The 27,724-nt window shown below is 42.1% G+C and overlaps 1 non-coding gene across 1 annotated transcript; it reads right to left on the minus strand.

Annotated features, from left to right (window-relative positions):
* Window positions 1–4,364: 4,364 nt before the first annotated feature.
* On the minus strand, window positions 4,365–4,471 carry LOC120266100. Its single transcript, XR_005537944.1, has one exon. It is a non-coding gene; the product is annotated as a small nucleolar RNA R71 (small nucleolar RNA).
* Between the last annotated feature and the right edge of the window lie 23,253 nt (window positions 4,472–27,724).

Consider the following 27,724-nt stretch of genomic DNA (forward strand, 5'->3'; position numbering starts at 1 on the left):
GTCAATGAATGGCAAAGGAAAGTGATCTTTCCGAGTGACGTCATTTAGTCTTTTATAATCAATGCAGACTCGCCAACCAGTAACTGTCCTCGAGGGGATTAACTCATTCTTTTCATTCCTCACTACTGTTATTCCTCCTTTTTTCGGGACAACTTGGGTCGGACTCACCCACTTGCTGTCGGATATGGGGTAGATAATTCCTGCATCCAAAAGTTTTATTACATCCGCCTTAACAACCTCCTTCATATTCTGGTTCAATCTTCGTTGAGGTTGGATCACAGATTTATAGTCATCCTCCATTAGGATCTTATGAGTGCAGAATGATGGATTTATACCCTTAAAGTCGGAGATCTTCCATGCGATGGCTGATTTGTGCTTTTTCAACATGCTAACAAGCTTATCCTTTTGTTCTGCAGATAAGTTCGACGCCACGATTATGGGGAGTTTAGAGTCCTCCATTAGGAATGCATATTCCAAATGTGTTGGAAGAGTCTTAAGCTCAAGTTCTGGTGGTTCGACAATTGACGGCCGCAAGCTACCCTCCTTCAATTTATCAATCTCCTCGAAATCATTCGCCTCATGTTCACTGTTATTCTCTTCCTTTTCCACCTAGAAATCTATTTCTTTACAATCTGCACTGGATATCAACGTGTCTATTCCATAGAATTCCAAATTTGAAATAGCAACTCCAACTGAAAAGAGTTCTTGCTTCTGATCTTGATAGGAAGAAGCAAACCTAGCAAGGATTCTTTCTACACTCTCCTCGAATCGGTCATTCATCGACATCGAGTGGATTCCTCAAACCGCATTATCACATTATCCAATTCACGCCTTTTGCCCTTGAATCCCGCGATGTACTCTTCAACCGATTCTTCATCTGGGTCATTGAGTTGTACATTGTCCATGGTAAGAATAACACGATATGTCATTCCATGCAAATGTTTGAACTTTCTGCTCTACGTATTCAACCATCCTCATGATAGTGTCAAATGATTCAAACATGTTGATCATTTTCTGTAACAAAAAGAAATAAGGAAAAATTAGAGCAATGATAGAATAAGAAAATATGAATTAGAATGTGTGGTGAAATAGCTAAGAAAACAAAGTGCAAAGTATCTCTAAATGCCTAGCTCCCCAGCAACGGCGCCAAAAACTTGACAATACCCCTCAAGCGTATATCCCGCAAGTGCACGGGTTTGTCGAAGTAATAATCCCGGGTGAGCAGGGTCGAATCCACAGGGAGTAGGGAGTAAAGACACTTAATTCAATTCTTAGCTATGTGGAGTATCAACAATGATAAGTATGATAATGATTCAATTCTCAACAATTAAAAGCAACAAGTAAGAGAGCAAAAGTAAGGAGGAGGCAAGGCAATCGATAAAGATGGTGTACTCGGATGATGCTTCACCTAGGAAAATCGTTTCAAGTGCAAGAACTCTCTATTATGCTTCCTAATCAATACAATGGTGAGTCGTGGAAATCCTTACATACATAGTCCCAAATCTAAGGTCAACTATGCCTAACTCTATTCATGTCCCGGAGGAGAGATTAAATAACCTCTCAACCTCGCACTCGAATGAAGTTCCAATGAGCTCTAGGGATTCAAAGTGATAAATCGCTTCCTAATTATAGACCTAACCCTTTGGTCCAGGTGGAAGGTCCCTAGCCACAATTAAGCCCTAGATACTAAGATCCCCTCAACGCTTCACTCCATTGCATGCGCAACTAGGCCCCAACGGAGGTTCATCCCTTAGACCATTCACTCTATTATGGCTACAAAGAACTCAAGGAACGGAGGTAGAATCTATCACATCAGAGGGGAAAGGGGACGCTCCTGTATCTCTCGACTCACCCTCTCGACCCTCTCCAACCTAAATTTGTCTAACGCTCGTGGTGTGTCACTCACTCACAAGGTTATCAACAAGAACTCTGAAGCCTAGTGTCACTCTAGGGGAAATGTTCATACAATCAAGCATTCAAGGTTGGAACTCTCAATAAACATAAATTTATTGAAAGCATAATAAAGAAGTTCAAAGAAACAAATACATCCTAGGATTCACAATCACCCAAGTACCCACTAGGGGTTTAGCTCTCCATGGAGCTAAGTACAATCAAAGAAATTGAATGTAAAAGCAATGAATCCATAAAGAAACCCCCTCGATGGTCGTGTCGATGGTCTTGCGGAGAGTCCTCTACTCGTTGTCCAAGGATTCCCTCGTCTGGTATAGGATACGCCTCGATCGAAGCTCCCCTACCAACCTTCTTCCTCAGGAATGACGATGTCAGAGCCGTAGAACCTCTCCAAAACCTTAGCCAATACCCCTCAAAACCCTAGCCGAAGCCCTCTCTCAAATTAGGGAAAAGATGGAGAAAAGAATACCAAAATCGGGGCTGAATCGGCTTTAAATAGGGCTGGAATCGGGCAACTCCACGGGCGTGGACGATACATGCGCCCGTACGGAATTTCCACATGGGCGTGGATAATTTCCACAGTGTTGCTAAAGTACTCTGCTATAGTCTTCGACCTGAATAACTTCCCAATTCCATACTTTCATCGGGGTAACACAAATGGGCACACGTTCACGTCTTGAATCACTTGCTTCTTCAATGATATACATGTGGGTGGAGCTCTTGTTCTTGTATGCATAGGTCAAAATGCTCGAGTGTGACTGCCTTTGTGCCCCTCCAAATGGATGTGCTCACTCGAATGCGAGGAGGTTGGCACACACTCTAGCATCTCACACCTGTCCTATGTCTTCGCGTTTGAACCTTAGAAAGATCTCCTTCAAAATTGGTGCATTATGATCCACATTAGCCTATTTCCTTCATACTCGGCCTCACAGCCCCACCAGCGTAAAAGTAACATAAAAACACACCTATTATTGTAAAAACTGAGAAAAGTAATGCTCAACATAAAGAATGAACGTTTCGCATTCATATCTCACAAGCACTTATCAAGTACTAAGAGAGGAACTCCGCTATGGCTTAGTTGCGTGAGCAACAGAGTGAAGCGTTGAAGTAATACTTAGTATCTGCGGCTTAATTGTGACTAGGGGCCTTTCACCTGGATGAAAGGGATAGGTCTACATATAGGAATAGGGTTTATCACTTGGAATCCCTAGAGCATCTTGCAACTTTGCACCATGTGAGGTGTTGAGACTGATCGATTTCTCCGCTAGGGCATAGTGTAGAGTTAGTCACGGTTGACATTAGGTTTGGGACCATGTATCTTAGGATGTCCATGACTCATTGAGCATTAGTTAGGAAGCATAATAGTTGGTTTTGCACTTGAAATGATAATCATAGGCGAAACAATATCCGAGTACCCCACTTCATATCGATTGCTTTTTCTGTCACTTATTTGTGCCTCTCTTTCTTATTTTTTTTATTCTGTCTACATTATATCTTATCAACACAATCATTGTTTCATCTTCACTTGGTTAAGTAGCAATCTTGGTGTTTTTATTCCCTACTCCCTGTGGATACGATATTCATTCACATGGGATTTATTACTTCGACAAACCCGTGCACTTGCAGGTCACATGCGGTGGTGTATCAATGGGTCATCAAGTAATAAACCCCTCATGCGAGCACGAGAGGGTCGTATTCCCTGGGGTCCCAAGAGCTGCTATTACTTCCCCTATATGGCGCTGTTGTCGGGGGCCCACAAGGAATACTCGAAAAACTCAGAGCTTATTGATTTAGCCATTGTTTCTTTTATTTTGTGCATTTGCTTCTTTTTATTTCTTTTTGCACATATATTTCCATTTACTTGCCTTTATTTTGTTTTACTATCTTCCTCTTATACACAGATCAGTGACTCTCAATGCTGTGCAAGGAACCATCTTATGACACGCACCAATCAAACAAATCTGGCAGAGCATGTCAACGAAATTGAGAGAACCTTACATCAAAGATTGAGAGAGGTGGCTGAGAGTTCAGAACATCAAGGAATGCGAGTTGAGATTAGTGAACCTTCAGTTATGGCAGAACCAAGGCGAACCTTGTATGATTATGAAAGACCTCAGTTTACTAGTGAGGAATTCAGTGCGCATGCTCCCACCGTGGCAGCTAACAACTTTGAAATCAAAGCAAGAATAATTGGGATGGTCCAAAATTCCATACAATTTGGTGGGCTAGCTGATGAAGACCCGCATGCTTATTTGTCTCGCTTCCTCCAAATTTGTTCCATCTTCAAGATTAACTCAACTTCCGATGATGCGATAAGATTGAGATTATTCCCTTTCAGTCTAAGGGGAGCAGCATATAGATGGCTCACTTCATTGGCTCCAGGATTGATCAGCACTTGGAAGGAAATGGTGGACAAATTTCTTGTTAGGTATTTCCCACCAAGCAAAGCTGCTAGATTGAGGCAAGAGATTTCTGCATTCCAGCAAGAGGATTCTGAGACACTTTCCGAAGCACATGAGAGATTCAAGGATCTCCTACACAAGTTTCCCCACCATGGCTTTTCCTCATGGATAAGGATCGAGATGCTTTGCAATGGCTTGAATTATGCAACTAGACAACTCATCGATGCTGCAGGAAGGGGTTCATTGAGTAATAAAACCCCTGAAGATGCTGAAATTTTGATTAAAAACATGGAAAGTAATGAATGCCATTGGTCTACTACACAAAAACCCCTAGGGCAGCTGAAATTTATGAGATAAATGACAACACTACGCTAGCCGCCAAGGTTGAGACCCTAACAAAGAGATTCGATGAGTTTGTGTTGGGTACAAGCTCAAATTCTGGAGCAGTTTTGTCTTGCGAGACCTGTGGGGTGGGGCATGCTACTGTTCAGTGTCCAATCTCAATAGCCTCAGATGCCCTATTCGAGATAGTTGATTATGTTGGGGGAGGCCCCAGAGGTACAGGGAATCCCTATGGAAACACATATAATCCGGGGTGGAGGAATCAGCCGAATTTTTCATGGGGTCAGCAACAGCAAAATCGGCCCCCGTAGCTACAAGGACCTCCACATCAACCTCCTCCGCGGCCCAAGAAAAAGTTCACCACTGAAGATGTGTTAGCGAGATTTATGATCAGTACCGAGACAAAATTTATGAACATCATCAATCAATTAGCTGAAGTGAACACTGTTTTGAGGAATGTTCAGGCCTCTATTCAATCATTGGACAACCAGGTTGGGTAACTTGCTAGGGTAAATTCTTAGAGCCCACTGGGTAGCTTACCTAGTAACACTGAAAATAATCCGAGGAAGCATTTGAAAGCTGCCACTCTTAGGAGCGGGAAACAGGTTGAAGCACCAGCTGAGGAGGTCTCAAGCACTAAGCATGATGTGGTAGCCTTACAGGAATACCCTAAGTCATCTGTGAGTGAAGTTGAAGGAAGAAAGGAAAGGCATGATGAAGGAACCCTTCACAATACAACTTGCAGATCGGTCTATAAAGAAACCCCATGATTTTGTTGAGGATGTCTTGGTTAGAGTAGACAAGCTCATTATAATAATGGATTTTGTTATTCTTGATGTGGATGATGATGTTGAAGTCCCATTGATCCTCGGGCGACCAATTCTTAACACCGCCACCGCCCTCATTGATGTAAAGGGGGGGAAGAATGACATTGAGAGTTGGGGATGAGGAAGTCATTCTTACGCTCCCTGTGGCCATGAATCACACCTTGGGCCACGATTATTCTCTCTATTTTATAGATGAAACTGATATGATTATTACTGATTGTGTGCAGGAGGTCTTGGCGATTAACCCCTTGGATGAATTCTTGGAAGGAATGGATAGAGATGAGTGCAAGGAGAACAACCCACCTCCCACACAAGTACAACATGTAGGTTATGTGGTGATATTTCCGTGGTCGAACAATAAAAAGAAATCAACCACTAGGAAAATTTGGTGTAAGAGGGACAAGAAATAGAAATTGTGGATGAATTGCACACTATCACCACCATGGGAGATCGATCGACTATTCTTCGAGGGAAAGGGTAAATTCCGTGTCTTTTCATGCCTCTCGATGAGTTTCCCATCTTGGAGCACTTCTCTTTGGACTTGGAGGTAAGTCCCCACCATTTGATTCACCATGAGGTAAGAATGAAAGTACGTCAAGCTAATGACGTTAAACAAGCGCTTCTTGGGAGGCAACCCAAGTCTTTAAACTTGTCGTCTTTAGATTTTTCGTATTTCTTTTAGTTGCTTAGTTTCTTTGTTGTGGTTGAACGCTTATGTTTGTGAGTTTCTCGAATTTTTGTTGTTGTGCTCAACTCATGTTAAGAGGTTGTAATTAGTATTGTTTAGTATTGTTTAGTATTGTTTCATTGGCAAGCTTATGCTTGTCTTTGGCCTTGAATTAGTATTGTTTCGTTGTGTTTCATTCTTATTTCAGCACTTAAGAGGGTGTAATTCGTATTTTGTTGAGTTTGCAAGAGGAATCATGCCAATTTTTTGACTTTCTAGGTCCATACGGGCTATATACAGCCTGTATGGACACTTGTGGCATCTTCTAGGGCCTTGCAGGCGTCATTCACGCTGCAAGAGACCCCTCACGATGACCTCGGCCCAATGGGCTATTGGTCTCACGGGCGCCATGCACCCGTGAGACCGCCCGTGAGGCTCTAGGCCTCACGTGGTGCCCGTGAGCCTTTGAAGCTGGATTTTCCCGCTCATGCAGGCACCATGCACCTGCATGGGCCCCGCATATGATGGGAAACCCTTTAAAGGGGTGTTCTTCCTTTTTCTCTCTCTACTCCAACCTCCGTCTTCTCCTCCTTGTTTCCTCTCATTCCTCTTTCACTCTACCTCATTTATCCACCATTTTTCTTGTGTTTTTTTTCTCTTATCTCCTCTCCTCCATCTTTCAAACTCAACCTTGGGTTTTAATCGGAGTTTCACCATCTTTTTCACCGGATCTCTTCACTCCAAGCTTTCAAGCCCTAATTCAAGCTTTTGCTACAAACTTGGGTTTTGTTGTGCTTTTATTTTATCTTTGAACTATGAATGATGTACTTGGTTGTTCAGATGTGGTGTGTGCTTAATTACTTGAGTTTTTCCTTTATTTTTAAATTTTGAGAAGCTCCATGTCTAGGAGAAACTCTTGCAAAAAGTCTTCACGAGTTACTGTAGCAAATGGTGAATTTTTCATTTTTCACATTGAAAATGTTGTGCATTCAATTTTTTTTCTTAATTCTATGATGATATGGATATCTCCTATGATTTAATCCATGAAAATCTTAATTTGATCTTGTGTTTTTGGGGTATAGGAATGCCGGTCAAGCGAGTTTTATCAAAGCAGCCAAGACACGATGCGGCACCTAGTGGAGTGCCATCCTTAGCCTTACCACAACATAGGGCACGCTACAATTTCTTAAAGTCCAAGCCTTTTGGTATTGTTCAGACAATTGAACGCAATGACCTTGAAGTTCTAGGTTTGGCCGAGACCATGTTGGAATTAATCAATCATGATGGTTGGGACCGAATTTTCTCAATTAATGATTTGGCTTACCGTGAGCTCACCTTGGAGGTCCTAAGCATAATCAAATTAGTAAGACCGTCGGGGATAAATTTCCAAGTCTTTGGGACAATGCGCACTATTATTGACACACAATTGGGTTGTTTCTTGGGCTTGTATGATGAGGGATTCATGAACAAACCTGCATTTCATTGTCTTCCTATAGATTTTCCGGCCACCATGACACACACACATTTCGGGAATATTATCTCTGGCTGGCACACGAATGAGTTAAGGAAAGCATCTCGTCTTCACAATCCTGCGCATCGATATGTTCATGCACTCTTAAGTCGAGTTATTGGCGGATAGGGTGATAGCACTGGGGTAATCACTCGCTCCGACTTATTCATGCTATACGGTATCATTGAGCGCTACCCGACCACCTTAGTTACCTCTTTGTCGAGTTGTTTGTTTATCAGGGTACTTAGACACGCCTTGGATCTATTTTTGCTGGGCCATATATCACACGTATGATTCGAGGTTTGGGTTTGATCGAGCACACCCAGGACATGCACATTGTTGGTGGATTTTCACCCTTGGGGATGGCTACTATGTTTTCTATATAGATGGTGGAGAAACGTGGTGACACATATGCCATTATTCGGTACTCAGTCACAGGTGAGCACATCACTGCTTCTCTACCACAATCCGATTCTGAGCCAGACGACGCACCACCTCCAGTTGAGCTTCACCATCAGGAGATTGAGGGTGAGATTCGTTCCCTTCTCAAGTACATCATGAGACTACTGAGACACTTAGACAGTTAGCAAGGGATTCGTTCCCTTCGTCAAGTACATCATGAGATGCGATACTCACCACCTCTAGAACTGTCACATCCTTAGCACCTGCCATACCCACTGACAGACACCATCTAGCCTAGGAGGAAGACTTTTATAGACTTGAGTTTTTGTTTTGTAGTTTGCATTGTTTTGTGGCTTGCTAGTTGAACTTCTTTTGTTAGCATGGTTTCATTGCCTGCTAGGGTTGTATTACTTTTATTTTGACTAATATGCATGTTTTCCTTCTCCTTTGATTTTATTAAGTGTCATGATCACCTTGTTTATTTTTGTAGGACTTTTTAAGGATTGTGCCCCATCTCCTTTACTCTTTGCTGGCCTTGTTGCCCCCTAAGTGTGCTTTCACTACACAGTCTTCATCAACCAAATGGGGCAGTCTCTTTACCCATCCCTTTCATGCTTTATTTAATTATTATGAGTTCTACACCATGTTCTGCTGATTAGTGTACATTGAGGGCAATGTACGATTCTAGGTGTGGGGATGGGTTATTTGCATGCTTACTTCACCGGTGATAGCTATGATTTATTGTTAAGAACCTCCTGGCTTGAATGAATGATAGTAATGAGTTGTAGTGTTATTTGTGCTATAAGGAAGTCATGTTTTGTCTCAAGTGCTTTATTCAAAACTTTGACATAGATCTTCTACCTTGTTTATCCCAGCTAACCCATTGCTTTGATTTAAAGTGTTAGAGTGGTAAATTCATCCCTCAATGGTCGTTTAAGAGCTTTTGGTTCTTTTGTTAATTTTTCTTTATCCCTAAGTGACGTTTTGGATGAAGGTTCTCAGGAGACATGTATATATATGTTATCTAAAAAAAATGATGAAAAATGAATGAAAAATGAAAAAATATTGAATAATGAAAAACTGAGTCTATGTCAGTATTCCTCTACTAATTTAGCATGAATGCGTCTATGTAGACTGTAGTCAAGTAAGTTGGGTACCTCTTGTGCCTAGTCAGCATGTGCATCCTTCTGAAAGATTGTAAGATATTTTGTACTGTCTATGTTAGGCAAACTAAAAAAAAAGTATTTATTCTCTTGGACTCAATCATGCATTCACTTAGATACTAAAGTGTTGAATGTGGAGAGAAGGACTCCTGACTTACTATTAACGACGTCTTTAACATTTCTAACACCGGTAGTTATTGAATGTGGCGTGAATAGGGAGAGCGAGGGATAAAGTATACACACACTCACAAGGATAGCACTCTAGAGGAATCATGACTATCTCTACTAAGTTGGTTATTCTACAACTCATTTTCTTGGTTTCATTTCATCTGTGCCTGTGGGGTTCTTCACTATTTGAGTTTGAGGTCATACATTTGGCCGTTTATCTTCTTGCCCCTATTCTTTTATGTTTGCTTGGGGACAAGCAAATGTTTAGATGTGGGGATATCCAAAAACTTGATGTGAACTCATTCGCAAGCACACAGAGTCGTCAAGTAATACCTCTTGTGCGAGCACGAGAGGGTCGTATTCCCTGGGCCCAAGGATCTACCATTACGTCCTCTTCGCGTATTGTCTAGCTGAAAGATTCGAAAGGGTTCTCTAAACTATTAATTAAAATAAAAGAACTACAAGTGGAGTCTAAAATAGGGCAAGGGTATAAAATCAAGGGAATGAAATGGTCACGGATGCGGATTTCCTAGGGGCTACTAAAGTGCAAAGGATGCTAAGAATGGCATGCAATTGAAGGGTTGGACCTAGAGATTTCATAAATTAGATCAACCCATTGGTCACGGCAATTGACCCCTAATCCGGTATAAGTATTGATATGGAATTTCTTCCGATCATATCCTCATACGATTGCATTAACAAAGGGAAAAATCTCTAATTAGAGCCGGAATGCAACTTGGTCTAGCCCTAATGTTGGAGGGGTACAAAATACTTGATGGTCACGGTGTATTCATACATGAATCCCTTACAAACTTTGTGTGTCTAGTACAAGGGCGATGGTCACGCTACCATGTATAACCTAGAAGTTAGTTTATAGAGTTCTCATATAAGCAACACATCAAATGCACTAAGAAAGAATCACAAACACACAACAATTGCAATAGACATAATTAAATCATCAAAATACACAAGTTCACCACAAGGTTCACCGGAATCCGATGACCTTGGGGTCTACTCGTCCATGCAAAGAAATACAAACATTAGGTCCATGAAAACAACTACAAATGGCATAAGAAAACACCCTCAAACAATGGAAATGAGATGACAAGCCAAGTTAGGTGGAAAGCTTCCATGGACGGCGCGATTGGGGTGGCTTCCATCGTCGTCTACAAGCTTCCAAAGAAGGAATTGATGAAGATCTAGCCAAACCAAGCTTCTCCCTTTGATTACCCTTTCTCCAAAAAGTGTGATCTTGCCTCCTCAAAACTGCTGGAAGTCTCCCCTTGCCCTAGAAATTCAGTCAAGTATATATCTCATCAAGTCCATACGAGCTCCATGGGGGTGCATGGATGCCCGTGAAGCTCACTGCCATTTTGCCCAAAAAAGATGTCGGTGCATGAATCCCATGAAGCTCACAGCCGAATTGCCGCAGCATGAATAGTGACTCACCTATAGTACCACTACAATGTCGGAATTCCAAATATTCCGTTTTTGGTGTCGAATTCATCCAATTTGTATTTTTGAGCTTTGTTCAGTGCTTTTAAGATCTGCAACACCGAAATAACCAATTTAGACTTAAACGGGCATTAATTCATTAAAATATACACAAATAATACAAGATTAATATGTATAAAATGCGTATATTTAAGCGTCTATCATAAATTAAAGAAGAAAATAGCAATGAAAGTGCAATTGCCAGGCAAGGATCCCCTCAAGACCACTAAAGCTAGAAGGATGTTAGAAGTGTACAAGCAATTATGGTTTTGGGCCAAGAGATATCTCAGTAGGTTACCCCGATGGTCACGGTGATAACCCCTAATACCATATAAGTATTAGCTCAGAATCTCTTCAGATCAAATCCTCCTATGATTGCATTACAACCAAGGGAAATCTCTAGTTAGGGCCGATACGCAATACCTAGGTCTAGCCCTAATGTTTGGAGGGTATGAACTACCCGATGGTCGCGGTATATTCATACATAGAATCCCTTTCAATCTCGTGAGCCTAGTACAAAGGTGATGGTCACACACAACCAAGTACCACCTAGAAATTAAATCATAGGTTCTCATACAAAAGAAACACATCAAAAAGAACACATAGCTTGAACCTAGGCAAACCAAAAGCACTAGAAGTAAATCACAACATTCATACAAGCGAAGTTCATCAAGGTTCATCGGATATACGGTGACATAATAGCCTAGTTCAACATGGAGATACAGAGAACTCAAGAAACATAGGAAGCATAGAGACAAAACTGAAAACCCCTTGAAATGTTGATTAGAAGGTAGTGATGAGAGCTTATTGATCCACGCCTGACAAACTTCTTGATGATCTCCATGATAGCAGCCTTCTTCTCCTCTTAGATTTGGCTTCTCAAATTTGCCTTCACCCAGTTAAATCCTAGAAAATGATGGTGGAGAAAAGGTTGGCAAAAACCCTTTTTATTGATGCCTAGATCTATTTTTAAGCTCATAGCCAAAACCTTATGGTCTCCACATGGGACCATGGAGCCTAAGGGTTTAAAGCCTATTTTACCGACAATTGATTAGAGGCACTATAGTACTACGCTACATTTACGACTCTCGGTGCTAAAATCTCAGTAAGTCTCATGGGCTTCATGTGGGTGCATGGAGCCCATGAGGTTCTGACAAAGTGTGTCATACGCTTTAATACTCGATACTCCCTGCTATAGTATTTGAACCTTAAAATCTGGGTTGACTCTTTTGATTTCTTCCCAAAGCGTGTTCTTGAGCTTGCCTTGGCTTATTTGGGCACGAACACAAAATAAAACTAATTTAAACACAAAAGGGCATTGATTGATACACAAGGGCATTGATTCGATAAAAATGAATACTAGCATGAATAAATTGCATATATAAATACATACATTTAGGCTTTTTATCAAACATCCCCACACAGGCGTTTACTTACCCTCAAGCAAACAAAAGCGTGAAAAGAACAAAGAGAATAATGATAAGAGGATAAATGTATACACTAACCTCAAAAAGTAAAAGCTCTATTGAGCACAAGTGAAAGTGAGATGAAGAGTTGTAAAGCAATCAACCAATAAAGGTAGTCTATCCTGTCTATATTGCTTCCCTCAGGTGGTGTGCATGTATTTTCCTTCCTCGCTCTACCTAATCGCTCCACATGCCATAACTCTTTGGTTCGATTGCTAAAGGAGCATCATAATGGTGATGAGTGCTGCTTAGTATACATGTTTTTATGCCCTAAATCCATCATTTGCTTATTCTCTAAAGTTGCTTTTATACAGTAAAGTATGTACTAATTATGGGTATTTGTGTTATATATATGTAGGAATAGGGGCTCAATACAGTTAGGTGGAGTCGGGAAGAGAAGGAAAATATTCAAAAGGGTTCAAGTACTCGGGGCTTGACACACGGGCTGAGACATGCTCATTTCATATCCACTGCGAGTTCTCGGCTCTGTGTTGATCTAGCAAAAGTGCATGTAAGAGCGGCACTTCAAACTTGACATAGCTTGGCGACACGATCGCGTCCAGCACCTCTGACCTAGGCCGACCACGAGCCATGTCCCTTCGAGCTGAAGTTTCCAAGCAAAGACACTCCTCCTCGGCTCTACCTCGATGTGAGCGCGGTCCTGAGACACACCTCGTACGTGCAGGACCATGTCAAGGCTCGAATCCTTCCTTTTTAACTCTCGGTTTTCGAGTTTCAGCTCATATTTTGTTCATGAGTCTGCTTTTCACCAAGGGAGGACGTGGTGAGAGGCGAAGATCATGCACTTATCCCACAATTTCCTAAGGCATCAAAGGGTGAGGTTGGAAGCACATCGTGAAGTGGTGCTTGCTAGCTGCACGGACACACCTCAACATTGGAGTGATCGAAAGGTCAAAGAAAGTGTGCCATGCACAGGGCTTTAGAACTGAGTATCACTGCCTCCATGTGCCACCCGCCCGCGAGCTCGCCAACCAGCGGTGCCCTGGGGAGGTCGGGAACTTGAAGATCACTTGTATACTAAACACTTATACCTCTTCGTGTTATGGAGTTATTTTTGGTTCTTTTGTTAAATCTTGTATTTGCAAATATGTAGGTAGCGCGGTTGCATAGTTGCTTAGATAAAAACTTGAGTGGTGGATTGTCCGTGTCACGCGTCGAGACACGACCATGTCCTTCCATGAGGTTTCTAAAGCTGAGGGCTTGCTCACTTTTCACTCGGCTCTTTCCTCGCAGGCGACGCAGTGCTGGACACACTCGGTGAGCGAGGACTGGCATGTCAACTCGAATCCTTCCCTTTAACTCCAATTTTCAAGGTTTTCTTTTCCATCTTTTGTTCAATGATCTACTTCTCACCGGGAGGACAGTGATGACGAATGAGATCATGCCTTGCATCCACAGTTCTAAGGCATCGAGGAGTAGGGTTGGAAGCCTGAGGAGTGACGCTGCAGCACGGAGCTCAGCTGGAGGCAAATCTCAAGAAAAGTGGAGTGCATGTCTTCTTTCTTTAGAACTAGGTATGTGTCCTCCCATGTTGTACACACACCCTGAGGGAGACTAGCCAGCGCAGTGCTCTGGGGTGAACCTGCTACTTTCGCATTCTTTAAAGCACTTATACTCTTCATGATTTACTTGGAGTTCTTTTTGGTTTCTTGTGTCAAATCGTGTATCGCAAAACTTGAAGTGCTGTAGTTTGCATGGTTGCTTTAGATAAAAACTTGATATTGGATTATCACGGTTGTCATTGCCTTTTGGGAATGGCATAGCTTAGTGAGCTTGAGTCCATAGTTATCTTTACAAAACTCGACATACTGAAAGCGCCATTTGGCTGCAGTATTGGTTTGGTCACACACATGAGCCCAGAATGTGCACGAAAGCCAGACCATGAGGAGTGGGTGAGCATCATTAAGTTCTTAGGAAACGTTTAAGGGCATTGTTGCCTTACTGTTCATTCCTCATTCGGACGATTTGCCTTTGTCCTTTCATCTTTCCTCTTTTTCTTATATCTCTTTTATCTCTGTTTTAGTTTAGTAGTCTCTCAGCCAATATATTATTCACGTAGATATGGGTGTTGGTGAGTATTTCCTAGTCGAGTCCACAGGAGTTCGGCTGACCCTACCTAATGGGAGTACCACTGTAATACTTGATGCGTGGCTCGTGCACTTGCGGAGGGCCTAGGTGTAATGACCAATCAAGAGTCCTTTGTGGTTCTAAGAGGCTTTAGCTTCTAAGTGAATGCAATATAGACTTCGGAGACCAATAGCTTTTTCTCATCTTTCTCTCTCTCTTTCTTTTTCTCTTCTGTTTTGGAGTTTTCCCTAGCTTTAGATTGCACAAAATAACTCTGACAGGATGCACATGCTGATTAGCATAAGAGCCACCAACTTACTCCGATTATATGTGCCTGCATAGACACATTCATGCTATACTTGCAGTCTTGATCATGCAGACTCTTTCTTTATACAAAAACCTTTAGAGATACTCTATCTTATCTCCCGGCCTCCTACATGGAAGGCTTCGCTTAGAGCTAAACAAAGACACAAAAACAAAGCTCTTAAATGATCATTAAAGGTGGAATTTACTTGGCCCTAACTGCGCTGTAACGATGGGTGAGGTCTAAATAAACAGAGTCAGTTTGTGACAAAAGTGTATTGAAAGCTTTACTAAAGGAGTAGACACTTCATTTCAAGCTTCACCAAGAAAAAGCAACTCATATCTACATCGTTCCTTTCAAGCTAGAAAATCTGTAACATTGAATCATAGCGCTATCCTCCGCGTTAAATAATCATGCAAAAGTAAAATTCAAGGTTCGCAAAATCCACACTCCCTTAAAGATGCAGCCTCCTGTCTGCAATGTGCTAACAAAGCATCATGCAAACAATATAGACAATATAAGCATAGCAGGAGGGTTTTCTTGAACTTCTCGGTCTTGAAGAATGAAGAGGCTTGAAGTCCATGAACTCGTGTCCCCCAATAATTCTGTACATGATGGAGAGAAAAGGAAGGTGTGTAGCAGTGCCCCAGATTCCACCACCGCAGTGTAGAATGGAGACATCATCTCAAGACATCTACCAACACACAAAAAGAAAATACAAAAGATAAACAAACAAACAAACAGGCAAGAAACAAACAAACCACGACTACATAACAAGAACAATGAAAGTAAGAAAGATTCAAAGAAAGCCATTGTTTAATCAATATCTTGATCTCAGATCTCTATTGCAAGTGTTACTAAGGGTTTTACAAAGTATGCAAAAGGTGTCAAACAAATTAAGGAGAAGCACCATTTTCTAGCTGCTAGCACAAACTTGAAGATCCAAGGAAGCTTCTCCTAAAAGCCCATAAAATGTACAGCATGATGTCTCAAAATGTGAAAGCGGCAAGGATCCCCTTGGCGTATATCCCATAGATGCGCGGGTTTGTCGAGTAATAATCCGGATGTGGTATCATTATCCGCGGAGTAGGGAATAAAAGCAATTAATTAAAGCTTCTTAGCCATGTGAAAGATGAATAGTGATATGTGTGACAGTGAGTTCGAGTCTCAAAAGTAAAAACAACAAATAAGAGCAGCTTAAGTAAAGGAGAAAAGTAAGGCAATCGATAAAGAGTGGGGTACCGGATATTGCTCTACCCATTTCCAAAGATGCGAGAACCCTCTGTGTCTACCTAAATCAGTGCAAGTGGTCGTGGAGGCGTGTAATTACATTGTCTGAATCTAAAGTCAACTTCTGCCTAACTCTATACATGCTCCGGAGGAGAGATTGAATAACCTCCTCAACCTCGCACTGCTGCATAGAAGCTGCAGCTAGGGATCCCAGTGAGTAAATCTCTTCCCTGAGTGTGGACGCTAACCGCTGGTCGGTGGAAGGTCTATCACTTGATTAAGCCCCTAGATACTAAGATCGCTTACATGCGTGAGCACTCCGTTGCACCCTTGATTAAGCCCGGTGGATTAGGTCATCCCGCGGACCATTCACTCTACTTGTGGTACATACAGAAACTTGAGAGCAGGTAGAATCTAACTTTACAGCCGGAGGAAGAGGGGCGCTCATGTACCTCTCGCTCCACCTCTCAACCCTCTCGAGCCTAGACTTTGTCTAACACTAGGCGGGTGTGTGCACTCACTCACCAAGGTTACCAGCAAGGAACTCTCAACCCACTGAGTGTCGCTCTAGGAGGTATTCCACACAATCAAGCATTCAAGATGGAACTCACAATGAAACATCGTGTGAAAGCATAATAAAGTGATTCAAAGAGGTGAGATATATCCTAGGGTTCACAAAGTACCCAAGTACCAGTAGTTTAGCTCCTCGCTAGAGCTAAGTGATCAATCAGAAAATAGAACGTAAAAAGCAGTGAGATCCATAGAAAACCCCCTCGAGTAGATCGTGTTGATGGTCTTGTAGCAGAGGTCGGGACTTTACACATTAGTCAGATTTCCACTGCTCACGGAATAGGATCGCCTGTGGCGGAAGCTTCCCCACCAACCTTCTTCCAAAAGAGATAGCGCGATGCCAGCCATAGAACCTCTCAAAAAGCCTGAGCCAATACCTCTCGAGGCACTGGCGAAACGCTCTCTCAAGTTGGGATATGGAGAAAAGAATCTTGAAAATCGCTGAATCGGCTTTACGTATGGCTAGAATCGGGATCCACACACACCCACAGCCAGAGCGTACCCCTGGATTTTTCATGCAGGCATGTCGATTGCTGCACGTCTGGTTCTGTGTGTGCAGTTTTCTCGGCGGTTGTGAGCAGTCTTTTCTGATGCTGCTCTGTTAACTTTCTGTGTGTTATCCGGCTGACAGACTGCCGATCCAGCTCTTTTCGTGGTGGTAATGCAAGCGAGCACCACGTTCCATCGTCCACTGTCTTGCTTTAGCTTGATTCGATGATAAAGTTGGTGGAGATCTTGTCCTATATGTAAGTCCGAGAATGCTTGAAGTACTCTCATGCCCTTGTGCCCTCAGTGGTTGTGCTAACTCTGCATCTGAGGAGGTTTAGCACGCAGCTCTAACATCTCACTCGACCCTATGTCTTGGCGTTGAACCTTAGCAAAATTTCCTCCAAAATCGAGTGCCTTCTGGTCCCACGTTAGACTTCTTTCCACTTCATCATCGGCCTCCACAGCCTACGCATAAAAGTGACATAAAAACACACATATTGAGTGTAAAACCGAGAAAGGTAATCGCTCGCCTATGGAAAAATGACGCGTTAGTGTGGCTGAGCACTTATCTGACAGCAAATCGAAATATTAGCATCCACTGCAACATTTCCCATGGAGTTTTGAACCAAGGAGTAAGCATGCAAAACCAGAAGAAAATCAGAAAGCTTGACCTGGCCAAACCATGGTTAGTGCTCCAGTGTTGAGATCAGCAAGAGTGGGGTGAAGTGAGGCGGTGGAAAACCTTTAATAGATAGTAGATCCAAGTTACAAAAGTTGCAGAGGAGTTTGGAGAAAGAGAAAATGTATAAAAATGGTGATGAGAAAAAGATGAGAAAGTACGTGCAGAGCATGAGAAGTCAGAATGATGAGAAATTGGAAAGGAGAGAGAGGATTTAACACATGTAGGCGCTGTGAGCCTCACGGGATCATGCTGGTGCGTGGAGCTGTAAGGACCCTAGAAAATTAAAATCATGGGCTGCACACTTCCAACTTAGAGCGAGGTTAATTTACAACCTCTATAAGACCAAAATATGCATTGAGAACACAATCAGAAGCAACGCAAACCTCTGAGACAAATTCTGCAAATCTTAGACATGTCCTGGATACATGAGCAAAAATTGGGACACTTTTCATAGCCACCAACTACTATAAACCATACTCAACATGTAATTTGAATACGATAAAACTAAAAGAGATATGAAAGCTTGAGTTGCCTCGCATAGAGGAGCTTATTTTACTTCATTATCTTGGCGTGCCTCTCTTACCTCCTGGTGGCATTGTCGGATGGTGTGTGTTATTCCAAAGCTAGATGCTTGTACGTAAGAGTTACCCTGAGAGTGAGAGCATACCTCACCGATGCAATGATGTCAAAATTGGATGCCATGCATGAGCATACCTTTTGGCCTCCACGGAGAAAATCTTGGCCGGGCATTGTGCAATTTTACTTTGGTGGATGCTTGGATGGTTTAAGCATCTTCCCCTCTTCTTGTTTGGCTCCAAGCAAGAAATTCCTTTGAGTACCACCAGTTGCTTGGGCCTCCAAAATGGCTTCGGTCAAGAAGTTATTAAGCTCGGCATGCGTGGGTCCTTGGATGGTTTCCATCTCCTACCACATCTTCTTCACGCATCTCTTGTCAAATGGCTTTGAACTGCCCATAAGGAGTTGTTTTGGTTTCCCGAGGGGGAATAAATTTGGTTGAGACACAAATGCGTCCAAATTTTCATGTGGGTTGATCAATTGGTGGCTTTAACATCCTATCAACATCTCAGCCTTTCTTGAATGATAAAACTGACTACAAAATTTTCTTGGGCCGTCGGTGAAATATGGTTAGGAATTATCAAAGCCTATCATGTGTGTGGGTTCAAGGACGACCTTAGCTTCCCTAGCTCATCTTCAAAATACGATTGTATCGGAGTCTAGTCGCTTAACCAGTGTGGTCGGTGGGCTTCTTCCACTTCCTCACATTTTCCATGAGCCATCATGCTCATCCACTTTGTGTTGCTTTACCCTGTCTTCATTTTGTGGCATCCTTACATCCCTCTGAGCACACTCAGTCACAATTTTTGCAGGCCATCATTTTGCGTGCAGGTCGTGTGGAGCTCCGTTGGCAACCACACGCTTCCTGCACACTGGAGAAAGTATAGGCTGTGCAGACTTGGGTTTTGGGACTAAAGCTTGGCCACCACGAGGACTCTACAGGCTCTAGACAGAAGCTCATTAGAGAGAGGTGCTGAAGGATCAAGAGAGAGGATAGAACTCAGGAGAACATCAAAGGGCTCTACGGTGCGGTCAGTGCGAGGTCTCATCACCGCCATCGAGTTGATGATATATATGGGTTGCAATATGAACACTTTACATTTGTTGATTTATATATAATGATAATAATACTCTGGCTCTCTCTTTATGTCGCTAACTAGATTCCAAAAGCCGCGGGCTACTGGCCGAGACCTTTGGAGGAAACTTGTATAGATGATTCTTTAATTCTGTGATCAAGTATTGGCGGGTTTTACTTGGTTTCAATCTCCTTGTTTTCATGTTCGACTTATAATTGATGAGTTCCATATGCTTTGTTGTTGAATGGTATTTGTAGAGAGGATGCTTGCATGTATTAAGGATTTACACATAGATTGGAATGGAGTTTTCAATGTGTGTGCCATGCCTAAGGATCTAGGTGGTGGTTGATGAGATGCTGATTCCTTATCTTGTTTTCTTAATCGATTCATTCTTTTTCTTGTCTTTTTAGAGACATTGGACGGATATATTTGATGCTATTCAAGGTATGACCGTGGATTCATGGTGCGCAATTTAGCGTTCAGAAAGCAATCGAGGAGATAAGAAATCGGAGACAAAACAAGCAAAGGAGTATGAGATTTTCCTAAGCATCTAAAGCGAAGTAGCAAGTGAGGCCTTGATGATACTCATCTCAATTATTATCAATGTAAAGAATTTTGAGTAGTTAGCCAAGCATGGGATGCTTCAAGCCCTAAACAGTTGGCCTTCCTCCAAGTGAATTTTCTGAATTGGAAGCATCTTTTGCTCAAAGGAGAGGCATGCAAGTGTGATCCTTGCATGGTCTTTGCTCAAGCAAGTGATGAACTCTGGGGTACTGGATCATTACAATAATAAAGTTGCTTACCCACAAGGGTACAGTTTGTAAAACTACAGTAAAGTACTCTAATTACTTTACAAACCATGGTCAAACCTCTTCTGAGGCCACATGTCAGGCACCGTCCATGTGGTAGGCTATAAAACTTTTCTTCATTGGCGTATCTTTGAGAGGTCACAATCTTTCCACAAAGAGGAACATGAAGATATATTTCTTGTACTTCAACTAGTTAATTGGCTTGAATCTTCTTGGATGTTGGCACACATCTCCATATTTTATAGACTCCTCTAGTGTCTTGGTCACGAGTTAGACAAGAACTCCCCACATTTAATGTCTTATAGCTATCTTTGCTTCCTTTTACTCTTAAATTATTCACAACCTATATGCATAAAAGAACGCAAGCATATATAAAAATATATTTACTCAAGCATATAAAACATATATAAAAATATATCTACTCGACACTTATCAATCCATACTGTGACCATACTCGTACTCACATCATGATTTCTCTGGCGGGGCACTTGATTCACTTAGAAGTCCCAAAATAGCGGTCTCGACATAACTCAGCTCAAAGCTACATGTCGAGCCCAAAGTTCCTTTTTAACTTCATAGATTTGGGGTTTCTTAGCATCATCTACGGTTGGAGTTTGTAACTACCTCGCAAAGGAAGTTTACAGGATGATGATCGAGCTTAGCGACACCATCTAAAGGGATCAAAGAGTCGAGTTAGAGCACGAGAGTGGAGTTACCTCATGTTGAAGCTTATGAAGCTCAACTAAGAAGATCTTGTAAAAGGGAAGTTATGAATTTCTCTCAATTGCATTCCTATTCTTCTCGGTTGTACTTAGATTGTGAGGGGTAACCGTTCCAATGCCTCTAATGTTGAACTATATTGGTTAGTGTGCTTTGACTACTTGTTTTTTAATTTCTATAGGTTGAATGTGTTCTTACATTTATTCATGTGATTCGTAACTTGGTAGGCTTGATTTGTATGAATGTTTTATGTAAAAACTTGGTGATGTCTTTGATTACCATAGTTGTGATTGCCTTGTATGGTTCAAAACTTAGCATGTATAAGAAGCAATAGTTGCGATTCGCGAGGAACTTGCAAGCGTATTTGATGTGAGTCGTAGATGTAACATTGCTTTAGATCAATTGCCAGGATCTTAGAACTAAGTAGACATCGGAAGCCAGTTAATACACTCCCATAATGATATTTATGATATACCGGTAATACATTTCACCCAAGATCATCATATATTATTAATCGTGCATTCCATTTATCCGCAGGAATATTCCAGCAGCCAAAATATGCTGGCCATAAATTATATATATATTGCCTGCTGCTGCCTGCTGCCTGCTGGAGGAGCGGGATCAAGCGGTGGCTCTGACCCGAGATGGAATGTTCCAGGCGTTCGATTATGGAAGAATTTGATAGCACATAAGATTATCTGGGTGTTGCTCTCTTGTTGTTAAAGACTCGATCCTGAGTACGCTGATAATTTTCACCCTTATCTTTTACTCTTTCTTTTGTGATTCCCATTATACCAACTAATTATTAATACATAGACATTAAAAGTAATTAATGGTAAGTCTAGTCCCTCTTGGATTGACAACCTTAACCCTCACGGGGATCATTCTAATATATTCTATTTGTACACTTGCGAGAGAATGCATCAAGTTTTGTGTAGTAGCTACAAGATTTGGCAACACCCAGGAGGATTAGGATTCACAAGTGATGATCCAGTTTATCTATATTGTTCATATTTGCCAAGATATTACTTTTCTCTTTATCATCATTTGTTCATCTTTCATTTATTATTTAATTTTTTTAATCTTGGAAGCTCGCCGTGTTTCTATCTTGTATTATAAAGGAGACAATTTATATGACCTAAGTAAGTACTTTACTCCATTGGCAAGCCCGGATCGAAAATCAAAAGATGTTTTCAAAGAGATTAAGGCAACTCAATTTAGATAGAAACAGGTCTTGTGGAAATTGAAGCATGAAGTAAATCAAGAGTTTAAAATAGCTGGGAATCAATAACAAAGCATTACAGTTTTGCAGGCCAAAATTGAAAGGAGTAGGGTCAAGCATTATTCACCGTCTTATTAATGTGAAAATTTTTGAGTTGAAGTGATTTTATATATAGATGAATGCAGTGGATGTGACAATTTAAGGGGATTCGAAATAAAAAACCCATATGAACATTTCAAAATTGTAGGGAATTTGTGATACTTTTTAGCACCATTTTGCATCGTGTACGCAAGTCTGCAGGTCTCCGAACTAATAAAGCTGATGAGTGGGTAGTCAGATCCACTGAGCAGGGGTTAGCAGCACTAACTTATTCTACAATATCTAGGCTAATGATAAAAGGGATGATGTGATGATCTAATGTGTAAAAGAAATGAATCTGAGAAGATGAATATACAAAGAGCGAAATGGGGAAGATCTCATTTAGTAAAAGGGGTATTCGGACGATGCCACCTAAGTTGAGTATTAAATACTAAATTATTAAAATTATTTCTATAATAGGTAGAGTTAAGTCATGCAAATCCAAGATAATCGGATCAACTATCTCTTGATCACGATCTTTGGTCCCTATGAAATTCCTAGTGGAGAAATCAACTGAATCTTAATTCTCGCTACATATGACCACAAGCACCAAAGGATTCCAAAGGCGTCCAGTTTTCCAAGAATAGACTGGCCCTACTTCTCGTGAAGGTCCCTTAACTCCTACAAGGTCTAGGTGGAAATCCTCTCAATCTTATGCTCCTCACACCTCAAATGCCTGTTGCATAAAGCTTAGGGAATCTGAGGAGATGAGAATACACCAATCGGGAGGGAGAGGGACGATCCACTATCCTCACAACTCATCCTCTCAATCCTCTTCAGTATCTGTACTAACACTAATGGAGACCCTCTTCCATTTCTTTCAGAGCCACGAATCTTGCATTCAAACAAACCATAAGATCAATAAGGTAAAGACAAAGTGGGCTAAACAAGATTGAAAGTCAACGCAAACTTGGACTATTCTAGAAACACACACAAATCCACAAAAGATTAGAATCCTAGGGTCTCATGGCCCCAGATCACCTCTTAGGGTTTTGTTACTCCATGCGAGCAAATATACAAAAGCAAAACATCAATGAATGAAAGTATAAAACTATAGAAAATAAACCACGCGTCATATATGAGCCAGGTGGCCTTGATGGAGAGCTTTTGAGCGTCTTGATGGAATCCACTCGAGCCAGGGTCACCAGTGGCTTCCCTTGATGTGCGAGCGGGGAAAAGAGTCGATCAAAGCTGGTGAAGGCATCTCCCTTACCGCAAAGACACGTCCTCTCCAAACCCCAGCCATCTCACCCTCAAGGCCCTACACATGTCCAAAATAACGGTAGCAAAATGACTCATTTATAATCAGAAATAGGGTTTGGTCATGTGCGCTCATGTGCTGTAGACCGCGGTGACCAATTCATTTCGCCTGCGGTGAGTCACTTGTCCCACGCGTATCGCTGCGAATTTTCCACAAGGTTGTGAATAGATAGTACTCTTTCTATAAACCACGGTCGACCGGATCCCCTCGCTTTATATCCACGGAAAGTGCAACGGGTTTTGTCGAAGTAATAATCCCGAGTGAAGCGTGTCTACAGGTACGTGTAGTAGGGAGTGAAAGACGTTGAATTCGGACTTAGGCTGTGTGAAGTATCAGCAACGATAAGTGTGGTAATCGTCGATTTCGGAAACTAAAAGCAACAAGTAAGAGAGCAAAAGTAAGGAGGAGGAAAGCGGCGATCGATCAGATGAGGGTGATTACTCGGATGATGCTTCACCTAGGATAATCGGCGATTGCACGAGAACTCTGCTATTGCTTTCCTTATCAGTGCAATGGTGAGTCGGGAAATCCTTACATATATAGTCACAAATCTAAGTCTGAACCATGCCTAGCTCTATGCCTGTCACGGAGGAGAAATCGAGACAATCTCAACAATAATCTCTACACTCCTTTCGTGCGACAGAGTTGCTGTTGGAAGCTCTAGGGATTCCAAGTGAGCAACTCTCTTCCTAGATTTTAGACCTAACGCTTTGGTCGAGGCGGAAGGTCCCTAGCCACCTGCTTCGCCTAGATACTAAGATCACATCGCGCTTCCTACCCATTGGACACGTAACTAGCCCCATTGTTGAGAGGTTCATCCTCTTTAGGCTCTTCATCTATTATAGGTCGCAAAGAACTCGGGAGCGGTGGGAGACTATCATCGCGGAGGGGAAGGATGCCCTGCGCCTCCGACTCGCCTCGATACTCGGCCCTGCCAGCTAGTTTCTGTCTAGCGGCTCGGTGGTGTGTCGCACTCACTCACAAGGTTACCAATGCAGAACTCTCAACCCTAGTGTCACTCTAGAAATGTTCCATCCACAATCAAGCATTGAGGTCGAGAACTCACAATAAGCATCAATTTTGTTGAAAGCATACTAAAGGAGTTCGATAGAGTGAATACTTCCTAGGGTTCACAATCACCGCACCCATTAGGGTTTAGCTCTCCATGAGTTCGAGTACAGTCAAAGAAATCGAGATGTAAAAACAATGAATCCAGAAGGAAACACCGATGGTCATGTACGTCATTGGTCTGTGGCAGGAAGATCCTCTACTGACCGTCCATGATTTCCTCTAAGTCGTCTGCTGAGGAGCTGATACGCCGATTCAGCTCCCCACCAACCTTCTTCCTAATGGAATCACGATCTCGTGAGCCATAGTAAACTCTCCAAAAACTGTGGCCAATACTCGAAAACCCTAGTGAAGCTCTACATAGAGTTGAAAAGATGGAGAAAAGAACAACAAAACGAGGTGAATCGGCTTTTAAATATCGGTGGAATGGGGCAACTCCACTCGCGTGGGCTCAGTGACCTGCGCCTGGCGTGAATTTCTACATGGCCGCGTGCCGGATAGATTTCCACATGCCCCTCGTGGATTCTCTGCTTTCTGATTTCTCGACGGCTGGCTCCGTGAAACGGAACTACCACAAAGATCGCTCTTTGCTGTAGATAACTTCCCGATTCCATAATTTTATCGAGTAACGCATAAGCGCTGCATTCGCTCATCATGAATCACTTGCTTCTTCGATGATATATATAGCTGGTGGGTTTCTTTATTCTTGTATACATGGGACGGAATGCTCGAGTGTGCCTACCTGTGCTCCTCCAAATGATAGGATGTACTCACTTTCTCTGAATGCGAGGAGAGGTTGGTGCCACACCTCCAGCATCTCACACTTTGCCCTATGTCTTCGACGTTTGAACCTTGCAAAGGCAAGATCTCCTCAAAATACGTTGCATTACGGAAGTCCACATCGCCCGTTTCGCTTACAGCACTCGCCCTCACAAACCCTCCTACCGCACTTAAAAGTAACTTAAAACACACATATTAATGTAAAAGCCGGGAAAAGTAATGCTCGACACACGCAGGAATGAGCGCAACCCGCATTCACTATCGCATCACGCGCGTCTATCAAACTCCCCACACACTCTTCTCTTGAGGCGTCACATGGTAAGTTATGATTAGCTTTTCATCGGTCTAATCATCATTAGGAAGCTCTTGCATTCTATCGCACATATAAGGACATGGGAGTGTATAGCGCCTTTGTCCCTTCCAACTCATAATTTGATCGAGATTGTCTTGAAGTTGGCACTCGCTTCCATATATATATATTAGCTCCTCTTGTATCTTGATCTATATGTTGTATAAAACTCCCCAAAATGTGCTTTCATAACCCATCTTTGCTCTCTTTTCTTCCCTTCGAGGGCATTCCCAACCTATTTGTACAAAGAAACACCATGGTAAAATAATAATGCTTTAATGCATGTGAAAACATATAGAATTATGTTCTCTGCAGAAGCACTTATCGTCAACTTTGATGGCGTAATAACATGTCTTAAGGATGTTGTCTTCGGCTTAGATTCCTTCTCCATTCTCCTCGCGAGAAAGGGCGAGCAATGCTAAATTCCTCACAGTAAGGGTTTATCATGACATGGAAGTAGTGTCGAGACTCTCACTGAGATACTTTCCTCCAGAGTGAAAATCACTCAAGTTAAGGAGCCGAGATCTCCTCCTTCCTGAGTGCCAGTCTACGAGATCATTGCTTTGACACTTGGTAGAGATACGAAGGAAATGTCGAGGAAATGCCTCAATGAGAGAATAATAGTGGAATGGATGCAAATCAAAATCTTCTACTACGCATTTGAATTGTGGCACTACCAAGTAGATGCCGCTCGATATAGTTTTCTTTTAGGGATCCTTTATAGTAATGCATGTGGTCTGACCTACAGCTGATTGAGGAAATGACAAACAATGGCTTTTAATGGGATTATAAAAGGAAAAAGAAGTTGAAGGCGGCCCGTGTTATCATGTGGATGCCATTACTACTAGTAGCATGTGTTGAGCTTCCGCCAGTGAAGAGGTTAGAATACTCATTAATGGGCGAAAGGACTGACATGCTATGAGTAAGCGTGACTCCTTGCCGCAAGTGCATGGGTCATCAAGTAATAACCTCTCGCACAGCCAGTAGAATTAGGTCATTCCGAGGGCTCAGGATCTACTATTACTTCATTTTCGTGGATCACTATCTATTTCGAGTCGAGATCGAGGGTTTTGCTCACTGAAACATAAAACTAAAGAAAATAAAGCATGCAAATAAGTAAAACAAGCTGAACGACACAATCCTGAGCAAAAGAAAAGAGTTAAGAAGCAAAATAATGAGGAAGGCCCCTATGAGAGGATTCCATGGAAGAAGACTAATTACAAATGATGAAGAACATATAAAGTCATTATGGTTGGCTTAGTTTTGAGTCAGCTAGACTCGATGTTGACTACCCTGAACCTCCTTGTGGTAGCGCTAATCCAATGGAGTTCCTTCATTTAGAAGATAACCCGCTATGATGTCTCTTTGGTAATGTGGAATCTTGGTTGAGTTATTCTAACGCACGCCTTGATGAGCGACTTTGTATACAGTTTTCACTCTAAATTCATCATTTTGCTTTGTTCTCAGGTTCACACTTTTATACATGAATGGTGCTATTATGCGTATTTTTGTTATATATGCAGAAATAGTGGGCTCACTGCTACACCTGGAATGAGGTCCACTAAAAACAAAAAGATGTTCGAAAAGGAGTTCAAAGTATTGAGACTTGGCATGGGTTGGACATGCTCGCGCCATAGCGTCAAATTTCTCGGTCCAATGTGATCCGGCCAAGAATTACTGCATAGAATGGCACATTTAGGTGTAACCGCGGTCATGACACACGATCATGTCCACGCCTTTGAAAAATCCCCAGGGAAAAGGGTGTGATTTTGTTGAAGAATCGTTGACACGCTGGCTGGTGCCTCTCGACGCGGTCAATGTCACAACATTACATGGTCGGAGAACTTGCGATCGCTTCTCTTCCACGTGACGTCATTCTAGGCGAGACCCTCCACTGCTGTTTGATTCTCCTTTGAAACGCAAGCATTCTAGACATGATCGTGTGAGCCAAGTGGTTGAGCCGAGACGTCTCTGCACCAACTCCATAGACTTTTCATCATCATCTTTGTT

This window comes from Dioscorea cayenensis, chromosome 7 (genome assembly GCF_009730915.1).
Source record: "Dioscorea cayenensis subsp. rotundata cultivar TDr96_F1 chromosome 7, TDr96_F1_v2_PseudoChromosome.rev07_lg8_w22 25.fasta, whole genome shotgun sequence".
Taxonomy (NCBI): domain Eukaryota; kingdom Viridiplantae; phylum Streptophyta; class Magnoliopsida; order Dioscoreales; family Dioscoreaceae; genus Dioscorea; species Dioscorea cayenensis.